The 21559-nt window shown below is 38.9% G+C and overlaps 1 protein-coding gene across 7 annotated transcripts in view; it reads right to left on the bottom strand.

Moving 5' to 3' along the window:
* Nucleotides 1-21556, bottom strand: part of IFT25 (intraflagellar transport 25) — a 66990-nt gene extending 45434 nt beyond the window's left edge. For 3 of the 7 annotated variants that reach the window (XM_077149572.1, XM_077149571.1, XM_077149577.1), the window contains exon 1: nt 21088-21195. The gene's annotated coding sequence lies outside the window, so the exon portion shown is untranslated. Of the gene's footprint in view, nt 1-21087; nt 21202-21475 lie in introns of those variants that run through there. The other 4 variants (XM_077149574.1, XM_077149573.1, XM_077149576.1 and 1 more) reach the window with 4 other exon arrangements.
* Between the last annotated feature and the right edge of the window lie 3 nt (nt 21557-21559).

The raw sequence follows: 21559 nt of genomic DNA, 5'->3' as shown, positions 1-21559 counted from the left end.
TGCTTCGTGGTGCTGCAGCATTCTCTGCTCTCTCCGAGTCTCTCTCTCCAAAATGTTTCCTCTTTTATAGGACTTCAGAAACTAATCAAGACCCACTCAGATGGGTGGAGACATGTCATCCCCTAATCCAGTTTAACAACCGTTCTTAACTAAATCTCATCAACCAGGGAGATGATCCCATCACAGTTTCAAATATACAGTATTGAATAGGGATGATTCTACCTTTATGAAATGGGACTTATATTAAAACATGACTTTTCTTAGGGGGCATACTTCCTTTCAAACCAGCACACCTTCTCCTCCTTTAATCCTTCTCCCAATCTATAGGATCTTTGGGGAATGCCTGTTCTGATTTTTTCATGTTTACAAGGAGTGTCCATGGTAAAAGATAGGGGGATGCAATTAGTTGATGATCTTGAAGAGGCTGGCCCCTCTGGGTTTCAGGATATATCTGACTTAGGAACCCTCCAAGGATTATATGTTCCAGGAAGGCAAATCTAGTGCATAAAATCTTCACAGAGTTTCAATTTGAGCCCTAAGTGTTCTCAAGAGTCAATAAGAGTGATGTTGATTGAGGTTTAGCAAACCATGGCAATTAGCACTATCTAACTGAAGCTCGCATAAGAATAGCCTTCAGAATAGACTCTTGACTCCATTTGATCTCTCTTGGCCACTGATGCCTTATTTTATTATACTTCTTTTCCCCCTTTCTCCAGGAAGGTGTGGTGGATCCCATGAGTCAGGGTCAGACTCATCCCCAGGAATCACGCCACACATGGTCAGGGAAACTTTCACCCTGAATGGCTTGGGGGGAAGGCAACAATTTTCCTTGCAGAGTTGGGCTTAGAAAGAGAGAGGCCAAATCTGAGCAACAAACAGACTTCCTGGAAGCAATTCTTAGGCCTTGTTATAAGTAGTCTTAGCCATCTCCCCTACAGAAACAAGTTACATTAGAGCAAACCTCAAAATCCAGTGCTTGGCCTATTTTCTTGGGTGTCCCCAGTGGTTGGGAGGATACCCAGGGTTTCCTGGATGAGAAAGTTTAACAGTTTTACATATATTAAAACTAGTATATATATATATACATACATATGAACTATTATATATATATTACTCCCCCCTTCAGCTCAAGGGACTCTGCCAATACTTTTTCAGTCTGCCATAGTCTGAGATGTATCCTGCCACTACACCAAGCCATAGAGAATTACAAGGGTTTATTCCTGTTCGGGACTTCAGGAGTCTGGGCTGTCTAAATAACCTACCCAGAGAGGCTGATTCAGACTATGTGTTACAGAAAACTTAGGTTCCAGAAATAATAAACCCCTCTGCATTTGATCTCAGAGCAGCTGAAGGTCTAGAGTATATACACTATCATCTTTTACCCTTCATTGTACTTTACCTTAGACCCAGCAAGACTGGTTTCATTTTAAACTCTAATTGAGGCCTGATCTCTTTCTTAGTTACTTCAACTGTTATTATATGCAGCTATGCTAATTTTCAGTTCTGCCACGCTCCATTTCTGGGACCCAGGTGTCACAGAGCTACCCAAAATTCCAGGGAAATACCAGCTGATACACACATAGCTCAGTGTCTCAGAATCTAGAAATACCCTCGAGGTCCCTTCTTACTGATTTTTAGTAGTTCTTTGTATATTCTATATGTGAGCCTTTTGCTGGTTATTTGTGTTGTAAATCTCTCACACTGTAGCTTGCCTATTCCTTCTCTTAGTGATTTTTGATGAAGAAAAGCTCTTAATTTTAATATACACCAATATTCATTTTCTTTACATTTCCTTTTATGTCTGTTTAAGAAATATTTCCCTAACTAGTCATAGTATTCTCCTCTCTTCTAAATTATTTTAAAATTTTAACTTTTTAGCTCTATGTCTCACCTGAATTTATTTTTCACTATGGTTTGAGGTTAGGTGAATTTTACTTTTTTATATACATAATATAATTGATCTCACTGTTCCACAATGCTTATGTCTTGAGTCAAGTATTCATATGTACATTGGTCTGCTTCTATACTCCTAATTATTTCACTATTCTAGTTTTCTACTCTTGTGCCATCTGGAATATTTACTGAGTTTTATACTAACTTTTGATATCTAATAGAGTAATATGTTCTTCTCTAAGATTGCTTTGGCTGTTCTTAGACCTTTGTATTTCCATTTAAATTTTAGAATCAACCAGTCAATCCTGCTTGGACTTTAATAGGGACTGTACTGAATCTACAGATCAAATTGGAAATAACTGACATCTTTACAATACTGAATCTTCCAATCTATGAGCATGGTATAGCTCTCCAGTTATTAAAATCCTCTTAAATTTCTCTCAGTAATGGATTAGTTTTCTGTAAAGAGGTCTTGCATGTACTGTTATATTTATTCCTAGACATTTGAGGGGCCTTAATGCTATTGTACAAGAGCTTTACATTTTATTGTAGTCAAATTTATCAGTCTGTTCCCTGATTGCTTAGACATCTGGAATATATTTTATGAAATTTATTTCCTCTGATCCTACAAATATTCTCCTATATTTTCTTTTTAATGTTTCAAAATTTTGCCTTTAGATTTTTAATCCACCCATGTTTTATTTGGGGTATGGTGTAAGATAGGAATCTACTTTTGTTTTATTTTTTTCCATATGGATAACTCATAGTGCAAGTACCATTTCTTGACTAGCCTACACTTATGAACCTTTTTTTTATTGCTTTTGTTATATTTAAAATTCTCATATATGTAAGTTTTGTTCCATCAATCCCTTTGTCTGTCCCTGTACCAGCCCCAATTACACATTTATGATGTCTTGGAGTTTTGCTTCTAGTTAGAATAAGAAGCATTGAAAGCCCATCACTCCCACTATAACAAGAAAATAGTAGGTAAATTGAAAAAAACACACTTTTCTTTAAAGCCATCAAAGAGATGTAGACACAAAGACACCTAAATGAATGAAATTCCAGAGAGAGATGAACCCAAACCATATGAGAAGAGACCAGTGGCGACTTTCATATCTGAGAGTAAGGAATTGCCTGATCTTAGCTTATTCTAGTGGAGGAGAGAGAGAGATAAAGACAGAGATATATGCTGAGACAAAGAGAAATGCAAACTTTACCGTCTGGGCTGACATGAGAGAATGAAATCTGGAAAAGCCCTAAATGCACACTAATCCTCCCCACCTGCCAAATCTCCTACATGGGACTTTCCCTGAGTTAGCGGAAAGTGGGGGCAGGGCTGAAAAGGAGAATGGGATCTTAAAATTTCAGAAGGATCGCTGGAGTGACGTGGGTCCACGATGGTGGTTTAATGAGGTGTGGAATTTACATCATCCTCCAGAGCAGCTAGTAAATAGCCAGGAACAGTACAGAACAACTTCTGGGGCCACATCAGTGACTGGACACACAGCATACACCAGTCTGGATAACTGGACCAGCTGCGAACTCATGCAAAACTGTGAGTCCCCCAAGCTGCGGCAGCCAGCACCCCTACCCCAGAGGCTGGTTCCCAGAGGGGAAAGGAAACAGATTTTACTAACAGCAAGGGGCTGAGCTCAACCAAGCTCCAATTGTGGAACTAATAAATTCTGACTACTAAAAACAGGCCCCCAGCTCAGCTAACCTCAAATAAAAGCTAAAGTTACTAGTTTTTGCCCTGGTGCGGAGGGGGCAGGGTTGATGGGGAAAAAAGAACTGAGGGTTTTAGAATGGACAGTACAAAATATGTGAAAAGGACTGGACCCTAAAAAAAAAAAAAGAGGGCCCATAGGACCTGGAGATACATAGAGCAATGTACCAACTTAAGCTCTTAACAAACCCAAGGAATGGGGGTCCTGCTCAGAAAAGGATTTTTTAAATTTGTTTCTACAGCTTAACTGTTCTCAGACTCTAACTGCCCCAGGCAACAACAGAATTAAGCTTGTCTGAGAAACAAAGAGGCTGGTCCAGTGAAAGGAGGTAATTTCCTGGAGGCTGTGCCTTCCCCAGGAGATGGGTGGGGCACAGCTCAGGTGGCATCCCTCCCTCACGGAATTCAGACGGGACCAAGATGGCAGCTTAGCAATGTGTGCAATTTAGTCCATCCTCCAGAACAGCTAAATAACCAGAAGCAGTACAGAACAGCTCCTGGGGTCACGTCAGTGACCGGACACACAGTGTACCCCAGTCTGGACCAGCTGGACAAGCTGCGAGCCCCCACAGAATCATGAGTTCCCCAAACTGCGGCAGCCGGCAACCCTCCCCCACAGGCTGCTTCCCAGAGGGGAAAGGAAAGAAACTTTACCAGCAGCAGGGGCTGAGCACAACCAAACGCCAACTCTGGAATTAATTAACAAATTCTGACTGCTGGAAATGGCCCCCAGCTCAGGTGAACCTGGTCAAAGCGGAGGTCACTGATTTTTGTCCCAGAGCCGAGGGGGCAGGGCTGACAGAAAAAGAAAAAGAAAAAAAAAAAGGAAACAGAGGTTTTTGTGGCTGTGTTTCTACAAAGGCTTGACTGCTTCTGGATTCAGTGGCAGGACTTCTCAGTCTGCGGCTGCCTCAGACATAGGCAGAAACAAGGTTGAGAGTTTGTCTGGAGCCTTTGCTTCCCCAGTGGAGGGGGGAAGCCCAGCTCAGGTGAAGTCCCTCCCTCGGGGAATCAAACCCCAGGGCTTGGTAATTTGAAGCCATTAAAACCAGCCTACAACCTCTCCTCTGTCTCCGCCATGCCCCCAGCAGGGAGAGTCTACCAAAGTTAAAGGTACTGCATCAACTTATGCTGGTGGGACCCACAGGCAGACAAGCGACACATACTAGGCAGGATATGAAAAACAGACTCCAAAGACTTCACAGGAAAGTCTTTCAACCTGCTGGGTCTCACCCTCAGGGAAAACTGACACAGGTGACTCTTTCCTCCTGATAGGAGGCCAGTTTGCTCTGGGAAAATCCAGCTGGGGTCTATAATATCTGAGTAGACCCTCCTAAGTGTGTGTGTGTGTGTGGGGAGAGGAAGAAAACAAAAACTGAAAAATTCTCCTTTGTTAAACAAAACCTAAGCTAGAGGTCCAGATAGAGCTGAACTGAATGTCAAAGAATAGATACACAACAAATTCATCCAGCAAGAAAACCGTAGGTAAAAGAAGTGAAAGCAATCTCCAGAATAATCAAGGTAATTAAATGCCTAGACGCTAGCAAAAAATACCCAATCACACTAGGAAAATTGAAGATATGGCCCAGTCAAAGGAACAAAGCAACAATTCAAATGAGCTACAGGAGCTGAAACAATTAATTCAGAATATATGAACAGATATGGAAAACCTCATCAAAAACCAAATCAATGAATTGAGGGAGGATATAAAGAAGGCAAGGAATGAAGAAAAAGAAGAAATCGAAAGTCTGAAAAAACAAATCACAGAACTTATGGGAATGAAAGGCATGGTAGAAGAGATGAAAAAAAAACAATGGAAACCTACAATGGTAGATTTCGAGAGACAGAACAAAGGATTAGTGAACTGGAGGATGGAACATCTGAAATCCGACAAGAAACAGAAACTATAGGGAAAAAAAATGGAAAAATATGAGCAGGGACTCAGGGAATTGAAGGACAATATGAAGCGCATGAATATACGTGTTGTGGGTGTCCCAGAAGGAGAAGGGAAGGGAAAAGGAGGAGAAAAACCAATGGAGGAAATTATCACTGACAATTTCCCAACTCTAATGAAAGACTTAAAATTACAGATCCAAGAAGTACAGCATACCCCAAAGAGAATAGATCCAAATAGAAGTACTCCAAGACATCTACTAATCAGTATGTCACAGGTCAAAGAGAAAGAGAGAATCTTGAAAGCAGCAAGAGAAAAGCAATCCATCACATACAAGGGAAGGCCAATAAGACTATGCGTAGATTTCTCAGCAGAAACCACGGAGGCAAGAAGAAAGTGGGATGATATATTTAAGATTCTAAAAGAGAAAAACTGCCAACCAAGAATTCTATATCCAGCAAAATTGTCCTTCAAAAATGAGGGAGAAATTAAAACATTTTCAGACAAAAAAATCACTGAGAGAATTTATGACCAAGAGACCAGCTCTGCAAGAAATATTAAAGGGAGCACTAGAGACAGATATGAAAAGACAGAAGAGAGAGGTGTGGAGAAGAGTAGAAAGGAAGACTATGAGTAAAGGTAAAAAGAAGGAAAATGAGATATGACATAAAAAATCCAGAAGGCAAAATAGTAGAAGAAAGTACTAACCGTGCAGTAATAACACTAAATGTTAATGGATTGAACTCCCCAATCAAAAGACATAGTCTGGCAGAATGGATTAAAAAACAGGACCCATCTATATGCTGTCTCTACTCAAAGGACATGAGAGCAAGGACACAAATGGACATTTGCACACCAATGTTTATAGCAGCATTATTTACAGTCTCCAAGAGATGGAAACAGCCAAAATGTTCATCAACGGACGAGTGGCTAAACAAACTGTGACATATACATACGATGGAATATTATGCAGCTGTAAGACAGAATAAAGTTATGAAGTATGTAACAACGTGGATGGACCTTAAGGACATTATGCTGAGCGAGATTAGCCAAAAACAAAAGGACAAATACTGTATGGTCTCACTGATATGAACTGACATTAGTGAACAAACTTGGAATATTTTGTTGGTGACAGAGACAATCAGGAGATAGAAATAGGGTAAGATATTGGGTAACTGGAGCTGAAGGGATACAGATTGTGCAACAGGACTGAATATAAAAACTCAGAAATGGACAGCACGATACTACCTAACTGTAATACAATTATGTTAAAACACTGAATGAAGCTGCATATGAAAATGATAGAGGAAGGAGGGCTGGAGGCATAAATGAAATCACAAAGAAAAATAGACAATAAAGATTGAGATGGTATAATCTAGGAATGCCTAGAGTGTATAATGATAGTGACTAAATGTACAAATTTAAAAAATGTTTTTGCATGAGGAAGAACAAAGGAATATCATTACTGCAGGGTGCTGAAAACTGATGGTAATTAATATTTTAAAATTTCAACTTCTGTGTGAGACTAAAGCAAAAAATGTTTATCTGGTACAAAATTTATATTTTGACTAGTACATTTCCTAATATAACTTATGTAGATAGTTGGTTGAACAACATAAGTACATGGAACCTTGAGTAGGATATGAGATTTTGTTGGTTTGTCCAGAGTAATGCCCCTATGAAGCCCAAAGTGATTTGATCAGTGAGTGGAAAAGTATTTGCAAAGTCCCCTTGGGGAATGGTGAGAACGGGGGAAAACTCAACCCTCCGTGGTTGAATTCTTGATATTCTCACAAGCAGTGTGGACAGCCAAAGCTATAGGCTGGGCCCCCAGTCTTGGGGTTTGTTCATATGAAACTTAACCCCACAAGGGATAGGTCAAGCCTACTCAAAATTAGGGTTAAGAGTCACCCACAAGAGAGTCTCTTTTGTTGCTCAGATGTGGCCTCTCTCTCCAGCCAACACAACAAGCAAACTCACCACCCTCCCCCTGTCTACGTGGGTCATGACTCCCAGGAGTGTGGATCTTCCTGGCAACGTGGTACAGAAATCCTAGAATGAGTGGAGACTCAGCATGAAGGGATTGAGAAAAATCCTAGAATGAGCTGAGACTCAGCATCAAGGGATTGAGAAAACCTTCTCGACCAAAAGAGGGAAGAGTGAAATAAGACAAAATAAAGTGCCAATGGCTGAGAGATTCCAGAGTCAAGAGGTTATCCTGGAGGTTATTCTTATGCATTAAATAGATATCACCTTGTTAGTCAGGATGTAATGGGGAGGCTGGAGGGAACTGCCTGAAAATGTAGAGCTGTGTTCCAGTAGCCATGTATCTTGATGATGATTGTATTATGATATAGCTTTCACAATGTGACTGTGTGATTGTGAAAACCTTGCGTCTGCTGCTCCTTTTATCTACCTTGTCAACAGATGAGTAGAACATATGGAATAAAATTAAATAATAAGGGGAACAAATGCTAAAATAAATTTAGTTTGAAATGCTATGATCAATGAAAGGGAGGGATAAGGGGTATGGTATGTATAATTTTTTTTCTGTTTTCATTTTATTTTATCTTTTATTTCTTTTTCTGAATTCATGCAAATGTTCTAAGAAATGATCATGATGATGAATAAGCAACTATATGATGAAAGTGTGAATTACTGATTATATATGTAGAACGGAATGATTATATATTAAGAATGTTTGTGTTTCTTTGTTGTCATATTTTTAAATTTAAAATTAATTTAAAAAATTTTAAAAAATGAATGGGAGGGCCATGGTGGCTCAGCAGGCAAGAATGATTGCCTGCCATGCCAGAGGACCCAGGTTCGTTTCCCAGTGCCTGCCCATGTTTAAAAAAAAAAAAAATGAAAGGGAGATTAAAATATTTTCAGACAAAAAATCACTGAGAGGAATTTGTGACCAAGAGACCGGCTCTGCAAGAAATACTAAAGGAAGCACTAGAGACAGATAGGAAAAGACAGCAGAGAGAGAAGAGGTGTGGAGAAGAGTGTAGAACTGAACACTATCAGTAAAGGAAAAATTAGACATGACACATAAAATCCAAAATCCTCTGCAAGTGAAATCATTGCCCTCCCCGCTAGGTGGGACATGACATCAAGGGGTGAAAGTCTCCCTGGCAACATGGGAGATGACTTATAGGGGTGAATCCAGACCTGGCACCACAGGATGAACAATTCCATCCTGACCAAATGGGGGAAAAGAAGTGTAACTAATAAAGTATCCATGGCAGGAAGAGTTCAAACAGAATTGAGAGGCTACTCGGGAGGTTGCTCCTACACAACCTTCAGTTTGACCTTACTATCTATCATAACCTGCCAACCCCCAAACAGGACCATTCTAAGCAATCCTAAAGAACACCTAGGACAAAATATAAGATTCCACAAGGGTTCCATGCACTAGAGTAATGTTCCAGAAACCTACAATCTCCAGATGGGTTCCTGGTCCAGATAAGTCCTGAAATCTAGCCCAGCCTCTCCAGAACATCAAAAGTTTCATCTCCCTACCCTATATTAGTGACAGACCCTTCCAATATGAAAAATTTAGACTTGCCACAGCCCAAATACTGCTAAAGAGAGGGATGGAAAGATTAAAGGTGATGGTGGAGTTATACAGAGAAGATAGGATTTAACAAATGAATATGAATGCTGAATCATTAAACTGATATCTCTTTTAATCTCCAGTATTTTAGAACAGCTAGAAGTAAAAACCTAAAATTGTGGAATTGTAACCCATATCAAACTCTGAAATATGTTCTACAACTAATTGTGGTGCTGTGCTTTGAAATTTATAGCTTTTTTGTATAAATGTTATTTTCCACAAAAAAAGGGCAAAAAGTCAATTGTGATGATAAAAAAATATTTAAGCTCTCTGGCCTCCTATATTCTGGAGCAGCTAGACGGAATAATCGTATGGTAGCCCATGACAAACTCTGGGATCTGTCCTGTAACTACATATTGAAGAGTGCTTTGAAAACTATTGCTTTTTTATTTCTTTGCTTTGTATATATGCTACACTATACAATAAAAAAAGTTAAAAATCAAAAGCACAAAGTGGTAGAAGAAAGTACTGCCCATTACTGTAATAATGTTAATGTTAATGGATTAAACTCCCCAATCAAAAGACAATGACTGGAAGAATGGATTAAAAAACAGAACCCATCTATATGCTGTCTACAGGAGATACATTTTAGACACAAGAACAAACATGGATTGAAAGTGAAAGGTTCAGAAAAGGTATTTCATGCAAATAACAATCAGAGAAAAACAGGGGCAGCTATATCAAACAAATCACACTTCAAATGTAAAATAAACGAGACAAAGAAGGACAATATGTATTAATAAAAGGAACAATTCAACAAGAAGACATAATAATCATAAATATTTATGCACCAAGCTAGAGTACTCCAAAATATATGAGGCAAACACTGAAAAGAGAAACAGACACATCTACCATAATACCTGGTGACTTCAATTCCCTGCTCTCATCAATGGACAGAACATCTAGAGAGATGATCAATAACAAAACAGATAATGTGAATAATACAATAAATGAAGTAGGGTTAACAGACATTTATAGAACATCACAACCAAAAAAAGCAGAATACACCTTTTTCTCAAGTGCTCATGGATCATTCTCAAGGATAGACCATATGCTTGGTCACAAAGCAAGTCTCAATGAATTTAAAAACATTGAAATCATACAAAACACTTTTTCGGATCATAAAGGAATGAAGTTAGAAGTCAACAGGCAGAGGGACAAACAATTAACAAATAAACGGAGGCTCAACAATACACTCTTAAACAACCAGTGGGTCAAGGGAGAAATCAGTAAATATCTCAAGGGAAACGAAAATGAAAACAAAACATATCAAAATTTATGGGATAAAGCAAAGGCAGTGCTAAGAGGGAAATTTATTGCCCTAAATGCCCATATCAAAAGAGAACAGCAAAAATCAAGGATTTAACTGTTCACTTGGAAGAACTGGAGAAAGAACAGCTAATTAATCCCAAAGTAAGGATAAGGAAAGAAATAACAAAGATTAGAGCAGAAATGAAACTGAGAACATGAAAATATTAGAGAAAAACAACAAAACCAGAAGCTGGTTCTATGAGAAAATCAATAAAATTGAAGGACCCTTAGCAAGCTTGACAAAAAGAATAGAGGATGCAAATAAATAAAACAAGAAATGGAAGAGGAGACATAACCACTGACCCCACAGAAATAACAAGTAATGAAAGGATCCTATGAACAACTTTATGCTGATAAACTAGACAATGCAGATGAAATGGACAACTTTCTAGAAAGGCATAAACAACCAACATTGACTCAAGAAGAAATATACGCCCTCAACAAACCAATCACAAGTAAAGAATTGAATCAGTCATTAAGAAGCTCCCAAAAAAGTCCAGGACCAGATGGCTTCACATGAATTCTCCCAAACATTCAAGAAAGAATTAGTACCAATCCTGCTCAAAGTCTTCAAAAAAACTGAAGAGGCGGGAAGGCTACCTAACTCATTCCATGAAGCCAACATCACCCTCATACTAAAGCCAGACAAGGAGACTGCAAGATAAGAAAATTACAGACCAATCTCTTTAATGAATGTAGGTGCAAAAATCCTCAACAAAATTCTTGTAAATCAAATCCAGCAGCACACTAACAGAATTATACACCATGATTGTGCCAGTTTGAATCTGTGGTGGACCCAAGAAAAGCCACGTCCTTTAATCTTCATTCAATATTGCTGGGTGGAAGCATTTTGATTGTTTCCATGGAAATGTGACCCACACAATTGTGGGTGGTAACTTTTGATTAGATGATTTCCATGGAGGTATGTCTCCACCCATTGAAGGTGGGGTTGTTTACTGGAATCCTTTCAAAGAGGAAACACTTTGGAGAGAGTCCCTTTTGGTAGAGCCAGGAGAAAGCCAGCAGACACTGCCATGTTTGCCATGTGCCCTTCCAGCTGAGAGAGAAATGTTGAACATCAGGCTTCTTGAACCAAGGTATCTTTCCCTGGATGCCTTGAACTGGACATTTCTATAGACTTGTTTTAATTGGGACATTTTCTCAGCCTAAGAACTGTAAACTAGCAACTTATTAAATTCCCCTTTTTAAAAGCCATTCTGTTTCTGGTATATTTTTCCAGCAGGCAGCAAACTAGCACTGACCAAGGAGAATTCATCCCAGGTATGCAAGAATTGTTCAACATTAAAAAAATCAATTAATGTAGTATATCATATCAACAAACAAAGCAAAAAACCCACATGATCATCTCCATTGATGTAGAAAAGGCATCTGACAAAATTCAACATTCTTTCTTGTTGAAAATACTCCAAAGGATAGAAACAGAAGGGAACTTCCTCAACATGATAAAGGGAATATATGAAAAACCCACACCTTACATCATCCTCAATGGGGAAAAACTGAAAGCTTTCCGCTTCAGATCAGGAACAAGACAAGGATGTTCACTGTCACCATCGTTATTCAACATTGTATTGGAAGTTCTAGCCAGAGCAATTAGATAAGAAAAAGAAATACAAGTTATCAAAACTGTATTGAAGAAGTAAAACTCTCACTGTATGCAGATGCTATGATACTATATGTCAAAAACCACAAAAAAATCCACAGCAAGACTACCAGAGCTAATATATGAGTATAATAAAGTGTCAGGTTAAAAGATCAACACTCAAAAATCTGTAGTATTTCTATACACTACTAATGAGCAATCTGAGGGGGAAATCAAGAAAAAAAATTCCATTTACAAGTGCAACCAAAAGAATCACATATTCAGGAATAAATTGAAAGATACAAAAGACCTATACAAAGAAAACTATAAGAAATTGCTAAAAAAAAAAAAAAAAAAAAAAAAAATCACAGAGGACCTAAATAAATGGAAGGGCAAACTGTGTTCATTGTTTGGAAGACTTAATATAGTTAAGATGTCAATTCTACCTAAATTGATTTATAGACTCAATGCAATACCAATGAAAACCCCAATAACTTACTTTGCAGAAATAGAACAACCAATCAGCAAATTCATCTGGAAGGGTAGGGTGCCCTGAATAGCTAAAAATATCCTAAGAAAGAAAAATGAAGTCGAAGATCTCACACTACCTGACCTGAAGGCATATTACAAAGCTACAGTCATCAAAACAGCATGATACCTGCATAAAGATAGATATACTGACCAACGGAACCGAACAGTGTTCAGATATAGACCCTCTCACCTATGAACAATTGATCTTTGATAAGGCAGTCCAGCCAACTCACCTGGGACAGAACAGTCTCTTCAATAAACGGTGCTTGGAGTACTAGATATCCACATGCAAAAGAATGAAAGAGTACCCATATCTCACACCCTATACAAAAATTAACTCAAAATAGATCAATGACCTAAACATTAGATCTAAGACCGTAAAGCTTTGAGAAGAAAATGTAGGGAAATATTTTATAAAACTTACAATAGGAGGCAATTTTCTAGATCTTACAGCCAAAGCACAAGCCCTGAAGAAAGAAACAGATAAATGGGAACTCCTCAAAATTAAACACTTTTGTACATCAAGGAAGTCTGTCAAGAAAGCAAAAAAACAGTCTACACAATGGGAGACAATATTCGGAAATGACATGTCAGATAAGCGTCTAGCATCCAGAATATATAAAGAGATTGTTCAATTGAACAACAAAAAGACAAACAATCCAATTACAAAATGGGCAAAAGACATGAACAGACACTTCTCAGAAAAGGAATTACAAATGGCTAAAAGGCACATGAAAAGATACTCAACTTCTCTGGCTATTAGGGAAATGCAAATCAAACTCACAATGAGATATCATCTCCCACCCACCAGAATGGTGTTTTATTATCAATAAAACAGAAAATGACAAGTGCTGGAGAGGATGTGGAGAAAGAGGCACACTTATCCCTTTGGTGGGAATGTAAAAATGGTACAACCACTGTGGAAGGCAGTTTGGTGGTTCCTCAGGAAGCTAAGCATAGAACTGCCATATGACCTGGTAATACCATTGCTAGATATCTATTCAGAGGACATGAGGGCAAGGACACAAACGGACATTTGTACGCCAATGTTTATAGCAGCATTATTTAGATGGAAACAGCCCAAACATCCATCAACAGATGAGTGGCTAAACAAGCTGTGGTATATACATATGATGGAATATTATGTAGCTGTAAGACAGAATAAAGTCATGAAGCATGTAACAATGTGGATAAACCTTGAAGACATTATGCTGAGATTAGGCAGAAAGAAAAGGACAAATACTGTATGGTCTCACTGATAGGAATTAACATGAATGAATGAACTTGGGAGAATTTCAGTTAAGAATAGAGGTCATCAGGAGATAGAAATAGGATAGATATTGGATAGTTCAAGCTGAAGGGATACAGATTATGCAACAGGACTGATTGTAAAAATTCAGAAATGGATAGCAGAATACTACCTGATTGTAGCACAATAATGTAAGAACACTAAATGAAGTTGAATATGAGAAGGATAGAGGGAGAAGGGCTGGGGGCACATACGAAACCAGAAGGAAAGATAGACGATAAAGACAGTATAATCTAGGAATGCCTAGAGTGTACAATGATAGCGACTAAATGTACAAATTACAAAATGTTTTTGCATGAGGAAGAACAAAGGAATGTCAATATTGCAGGGTGTTGAAAAAAGATGGTCATCCATATTTTAAAACTTCAACTTCTGTGAGAGACTAAAGCAAAAAATGTTTGTTTGGTACAAAATTTATATTTTGACTAGCGCATTTCCTATTATAACTTTGATGAACAGGTTAACTGAACACCATAAGTACACGGAACCTAAATAGGACATGAGATTTTGTAGGTTTGTCCAGTGTGATGTTCCAATAAATCCCAGAGTGATCTGAACAGTGAATAAAGAAATATTTCCAAAGACCCCTTGGGGAATGGGAAGAAAAGGGGAAAATTCAACTTCCCCATTTGGAGAATTCCTGATATTCTCCCAAGCAGTGTGGACAACCAAATCAATAGGCTGACCCCTCAATCTTGGGGTTTGTTCATATGAAACTTATCCCTGCAAAGGATAGGCTAAGCCTACTTAAAATTAAGTCTAAGAGTCACCCCCAAAGAATCTCTTTTGTTGCTCAGATGTGGCCTCTCTCTCTCACCCAACAGGGTAAGCAAACTCACTGTCCTCCCTCTCTCTATGTGAGACATGACTCCCAGGGGTGTAAACCTCCCTGGCAACATGGGACAGAAACCCTAGAATGAGCTGGGACTCAGCATCAAGGGATTGAGAAAACCTTCTGGACCAAAAGGGGAAAGAGAGAAATGAGACAAAATAAAGTGTCAGTGGCTGAGAGATGTCAAACAGAGTCAAGAGGTTATCCTGGAGGTTATTCTTATACATTTTATAGATATCATTTTTTTAATTTAAGGTGTATTAGAGAGGCTAGAGGGAAGCACCTGAAACTGTAGAGCTATGTTCCAGTAGCCATGTTTCTTGAAGATGATTGTATAATGATATAGCTTTCACAGTGTGACTATGTGACTGTGAAAACCTTGTGTCTGATGCTCCTTTTATCTACTATACAGACAGACGAGTGACAGATGAGTAAAACACATGGTTTAAAAATAAATAAATGGGGAACAAATATTAAAATAAACTGAGTAGATTGAAATACTAGTGGACAATGAAAGGGAGTGTTAAGGGGTACAGAAAAAAAATAGGGGGAACAAACAGTAAAATATATTGGGTAGACAGAAACACTAGCGGTTAATGAGAGAGAGGGGTAAGGGGTATAATATGTATGAGGTTTTTCTTTATCTTTTTCTGGAGTGATGCAAATATTCTAAGAAATGACCATGGTGATGAATATACAACTATTTGATGATATAGTGTGTCACTGATTATATACCAGGAATGAAACATTCATATGTTAAGAATGTTCATGTTTGTATGTTGTTATGTTTAACAATAATAATAATAATAATAAAGATTATATTAAAAAAAAAAAAAAAAAACTTCATGGGTAGATCCCAAAGTTCAGCTTCAGAGAAGGGCACCTGATCTCATCCACAAAATATATTAAAGCAGAGTTGAAATACAGGTAAGTAAAATTCAACCCAGCCCCTCCTGGTTCAATACCTCATAAGATCAAGAAATAAGCCCCTAAGTGGAGCTTCTCAGGCAAGTGGGTACTGAGCTGAAAAGCAAAGGATTTCTATGATCTTGGGTACTTAGATCCCAAAGTCCTACTGAAAAGAGGAATCTGTTCTCACTCTCAAATACGTGAAGCCAGAAGTAAACTGAAACTATTCAAAGCTGCAACTCAGTCCAAATCCAGCACAACTCCTAGTTGGACTGAAGTGATTTACGACTTATCCTGGCTACCAGACTTTGGAAAAGGTGTACCCTCTCTGGGAAAAAAAATATATATTATCTACCTCAATATCAACTGTTCTTTTAAACACAAAATGTAATATACAAAGAATACAAGACATGCAAAGAAGCAGGAAAATGTAATCTACACTCAAGAGAAGAAAAAAGCCAATAAAAGCACATTCATAGATGACCCAGATTCTGGAATTAGCAGACATAAACACAACAATTATAAATCTGTTTTAAAATTTAGAGAAAACGATGAACAAAATTAGTGAACAGAAATGGAATTTTAGGAGAGAAATGGAGACCCTACAAAAGAACAAAAGTGAAATTCTAGAAGTGAGAAAACATCATCTGAACTAAAGAATTCAGAGAGACTTGACATCAGACTGGAAAGGATTAGTGAACTCAAAGATGGGGCAACAGAAATGATCCAAAATGAAACCGAAAGAAAAAACCTGAAAATTAACAGAAGAGAACATCAGATACTTGTGAAATAATTTCAAACTACTCTGAAATGCATAGACTTGTAGTCTCAGTAGAGGAGAAAGAGAATAGTGTAGAAGAAACATGTGAAGAGGTGTGACTGAAAGCTTTCCAAAATCAATGAAAGACATAAACCCACAAATCCAAGAAGTACAGTGAATCCTACATTCGATAAATACAAAGAAGACCACAACCTTGGTACCTCTTGGTCAAATGATGAAAACTAAAGAAAAGACAAAAAATTTAAAAGCAGTCAGAACAAAAAAGCACAACATTTAGGAGAACAATAATAAGAAATAAAACTGATTTATCAGCAACAAAGGGAAGCAAAAGACAATGGAATGGCATCTTTAAAGTGCTTGAAAGAAAAAATAAGGAATTCTGTATCCAGCAAAAATATCCTTCAGAAATGACATCACAATACAGATGTTTCCAGACAAATAAAACCTAAATTAATCTCTTACCAGTAGATACCACTACAAGAAATATTAAAGGAAGTTTTTCAGGCTGAAGGACTCTGTAGTAAGAAATGAAGAGTACTGGAAATAGTAAATATGCTAACATAAAATAGTATTTTTTAAAATGTCCTTAAAAGACTGTTGCCCCAGGTGGGCCACGGTGGCTCAGGGGCAGAATTCTCACCTGCCATGCCAGAGACCTAGGTTCGTTTCCTGATACCTGCCCATGTAAAAAAAATAATAATAATTTAAAAAAACGAAAAAGACTACTGCCCCTCCCTCCTACGGGTGACATGACTGTCAGGGGGGTAAAGCTTCCTGACAATGTGGGACAGAATTCTGGGGATGAGCCAGGACCCAGCACCAAGGGATTGAGAAAGCCTTCTTGACCAAAAAGGGAAGAGAGAATTGAGACAAAATAAAGTTTTAGCGGCTGAGAGATTTCAAACAGAGTCGAGAGGTTATCATTATTATTGTGCATTATATAGATATCCCTTTTTAGTTTTTGTTGAATTAGCGTGGCTGGAGAGCAGTAGCTGAAACTGTTGAGCCTGTGTTCCACTACCCTTCATTCTTGAAGATGTCTGTATAAAGACATAACGTTTACAATGTGACTGTGGAAACCTTGTGTCTGGTGCTCCTTTTATCTAGGGTATAGATAGATGAGTAAAAACATATGGATAAAAAATAAATAAATAATAGTGGGGACAAAGGGCAAAATAAATCAGGTAGATGGAAATACTAGCCATCAGTGAGAGGGAGGGGTAGGGTGTATGATATGTATGAGTTTTTTCTTTTTTATTTTTTTCTGGAGTGATGCAAACGTTCTAAAAAATGATCATGGTGATGAACACACAACTATGTGATGATATCGTGAGCCATTGATTGTACACCATGCATGTATATGTGTGTATATATGTGTGTGTGAGGATTTCTCAATAAAAATATTTTTTAAAAGACTATTGCCTGTTTAAAGCAAAAAGGGAATAAATTGTAGGGATTTAACAGATATATAAGTAAAATATACAATAATTATACAAAAAGCAAGAAGAGAATAAATGAAACTGTACTTTGGTAAAGTTCTCACATCTATATGAAGTTATATTAATTCAAAGTAGACTGTGATGTTAAGGATGCAGGTTGTAATCTCTGGAGCAACCACTTAAGGAAAAAAAAACATACAACAAATAGGTATAGCAAGAAAGCCAACAGAGGAGGAAATGCAAAATACTGTAAAATGCTTGATTAGCCTGAAAGAAAGCAGAAAAGGAGGACAAAAGAATAAAGACAGGACAAAAAGTAAGAAAGAAAAAAAAAGCAAGATGGTAGATTTAAACACAAGTACACCAATTTTGCATTAAATGAAAATGAACTAAATACCCTAACTAAAGAGACAGAGAGATTATCAGACTGACTTAAAAAAACAAAAGCCAATAGAGCTGATCTGGATAGGACTAAGAATGAAGCTGATCTGGATAGGATTAAGGTAAATAAGAGTAAAACGATATGGTCCATATTTTAAAACTTTCTTGTGAGACTAAAGGGAGAGATGTTTATTTGGTGCAAAACTTATATTCTGGGTAGCACATTATCTAATTTAACTTGTACAGTCAGTTTATTTGAACACCACAATCACATGGAATCTTGAATAGAGCATGAGATCTTGTTGGTTTGTATAGATTAGTGTGATACCCTAATACTTCCCAGAGTAATTTGGGCAGAGAACAAAAACGCATTAGGGAGAAAGGAGGAAATATTCAACTTCCCCATCTGGGAATTCCTGGTATTCTTACAAGCAGTGGTGACAATCAATTCAATATGCTGAGTCCTCGATCTTGGGGTTCAACCCTATAAAAATTATTCCTGCAAAGGAGAAGCTAAGTCTAATTATAATTATGCCTAAAAGTTACCCCCAGAAAACCTCTTCTGTTGCTTAGATGTGGCCTTTCTCTCAGCCAACTTCACAGGTGAACTCACTGCCCTCCTCCCTACATGGGACGTGACTCTCACGGATGTAAACCTTCTATGTAACGTGGGTCAGGACTCCCCAACAGGCATTATGGGACTCAAAAAGCCTTCTTACCAAAAGCCGGAAGAGAGAAACGAGACAAAATAAAGCTTCAGTGACTGAGAGATTTCCATTAAAAAATGAAAAGAAGATTGCACCCAGAGTGTATTTCCTTTGATAAGCTAAGGCCCTGAATATATAGATATCCCTTTTTAGTTTATGGTATTCTATAGTGTCTAGAGGCAAGTACCTGAAATGCTGAACTTTGTTCCAATAACCTTGATTCTTGAAGACAACAGTATAACTATATAGCTTTTACAATGCGACTTGAGTGATTGTGAAAACCTTGTGTCTGATGCTCCCTTTATCTAGGGTATGGACAGATCAGCAAAAAAATATGGATAAAAAAATAAACAAATACGGGGGACAAAAGTTAAAATAAATTGAGTAGCTGGAAATATTAGTGGTCAATGAGAGGGAGAGGTAAGGTAAGGATATAGAGATATACGAGTTTTTTCTTCTTTTTTTTTTTGGAGCAATACAAATGTTCTAAAAATGATCATGGTGACAAATACACAAGTATGTGATGATATTGTGAGCCACTCCTTATATACTATGTATGGACTGCATGTGTGTGAAGATTTCTCAATAAAAATATTTTAAAAATTAAAAAGCTACCAGCCTTTAGCAGGCATCCAGTGATGCTATTAAATAGCCCACCATGCTAACATACCAGAAGAAATAATTACCTGATCCAAAATGTGAATACTAGAGTTTAAGAGACCTTCAAGTAATCTATTTGGAGGTGGAAATGTGGGGGTTGGAAACTTAATTAGGGAGAGGACTTGCTTTTAAAATGAGTAATATTGTAGGGAAATGTATCTAGCATTGATGTGTAGTCAATGGATGAATACGGAGGAGAGTACACTAGGCAAATGTGCAGCTCTTTTTTTTTGCAGCTCTTTTCTTACCTCACATATCTAAGTAAATTGTCTAAGTATTTTTGATGACTTTCTTTTTTTTTCTTTTTTTGCATGGGCAGGCACTGGAAATCGAACCTGGGTCTCCGGCATGGCAGGTGAGAACTCTACCACTGAGCCACCGTGGCCCGACCTAAGCATTTTAACACAACACTCGTTTCGTAGCTCCTATATCCACCAATATCCTTTCTATACCTTATGGTGGGTGAATTATTTAAATAACAAGTACGAAACAGCAGAAGGTTCCTCTGTTGGAGTTATCAATTTAAAATAGGCAAACCAATCCCCAAGAAATCCACAGAAAGCCTTAGCAGATCTGTTGCTTTCACAGCCCTAAAGTACAGGTTTTCTGACAAAGCCTAATCCCTCATCCCAGGATGTCTTACATAAACATGCTTTCCCTTAGGGCCTCAATTTATTGAAGGTGATACAATCTGGGTGTCATCCTCTTTCCATTTTTTAAGATCCCTGGCCCTGAACCTCCCAAATACCTTATCTTATCTTCAAAACCCAGGGCCATTCAGCCATCTTTTCACCTCCAGGTCACATACCATTGCCTCCTTCCCTCCTTCTGTCCTAAAACTTTTCCTAGTCAAGTCCTCAGTTCTCTTTCTCCCTGTGCAGACCCTTGATTCTGATACTCTTCCAGATGTAGGCTTCAAACCCTTCCTCATAACATTATCCAAAGAGAACTTTGGTGTAAATTAGAAAAAGGTCATAACACGTTTTCCTGTTGCCAGGGTCTACCGAATGGCATTACTTGAAAGGCAAACATTGTGCAAAAAAAGGGTGAGGCAGTCCTGACACTCCCTTTCCGCGACCATCCCAAGTTCAAGAGCCCCAACCCAATAAATAAACTAAATGCATCCACACCTACATTAAAAATAACCCATAACTGTACTGGTAAAGTTGCAGCTGCTGACATGTTTTACGTTTTGGAGGATTTGTTAATTTCTACTTTTCCCACTTTTTAAGGGTCAAAACACTACCTTCAGGCCTCAAATAGATTCGTGGGCGGGCACTAGTGCCTTTTAGGTCCAAGGAAAGAAATCAGCCTTAGACTCCCCCCAACTCCGTCCCCACACGAGCCTCCCTTCTCCCGCCGTCCGTGCCAGGAATTTGCTCACAGTCCTTCGACTCTCGCTCGCTCGCTCCCTTCACCACCAGCATCCCCCTCCGCCCACCCGGTCCTGCCAGGCCACTACCTCCCCCAATGCTGGCCCAACCCTACCAACCCGCTCGCCTGGGCCTCTAGTCAGCTCTGGGCAAGAGGACCATCCCAGCTCGAGAACTCCCTTCCGGCCGTCCCAGAGCAGCGCGTCCTGGTCTCTAGGTCCCACGGCCCCGCCCCTTCCCCTCCCCCACCCCCGGGCCTCCACAGAGTTCCCGAACGCGCGCACAGAAACCCTCGGGCCACTTCGCCCCACCCGGCCCACAAGCCCCGCCCCCTCAGGCCCCGCTCCCTCCTCGCTCTCCTCTACTGTGCCTGCCCAGCTGCCCAGTCCCCTCGACCCGCCTTTCCTCAAACAAGGACCCCAGCCCCCACTGCCCGTCTTCCTCCGCCCTAACCCTACCGGCCCCTGGGGAGCCGCCCCCACGCGATCACGCACGCGTAGTCCCCACCTCTCCCGAATCCGAGCCCACGGCTCTCAGGTCGCAGTTCTCCGGCTTGGGCCCCGCCTGCAGGCCCAGCCCCGCCCCTCATGC

This window comes from Tamandua tetradactyla, chromosome 2 (genome assembly GCF_023851605.1).
Source record: "Tamandua tetradactyla isolate mTamTet1 chromosome 2, mTamTet1.pri, whole genome shotgun sequence".
Taxonomy (NCBI): domain Eukaryota; kingdom Metazoa; phylum Chordata; class Mammalia; order Pilosa; family Myrmecophagidae; genus Tamandua; species Tamandua tetradactyla.
The sequence above is the reverse complement of the archived record's forward strand: the minus strand, read 5'-3'. Positions and strand labels throughout refer to the sequence as shown.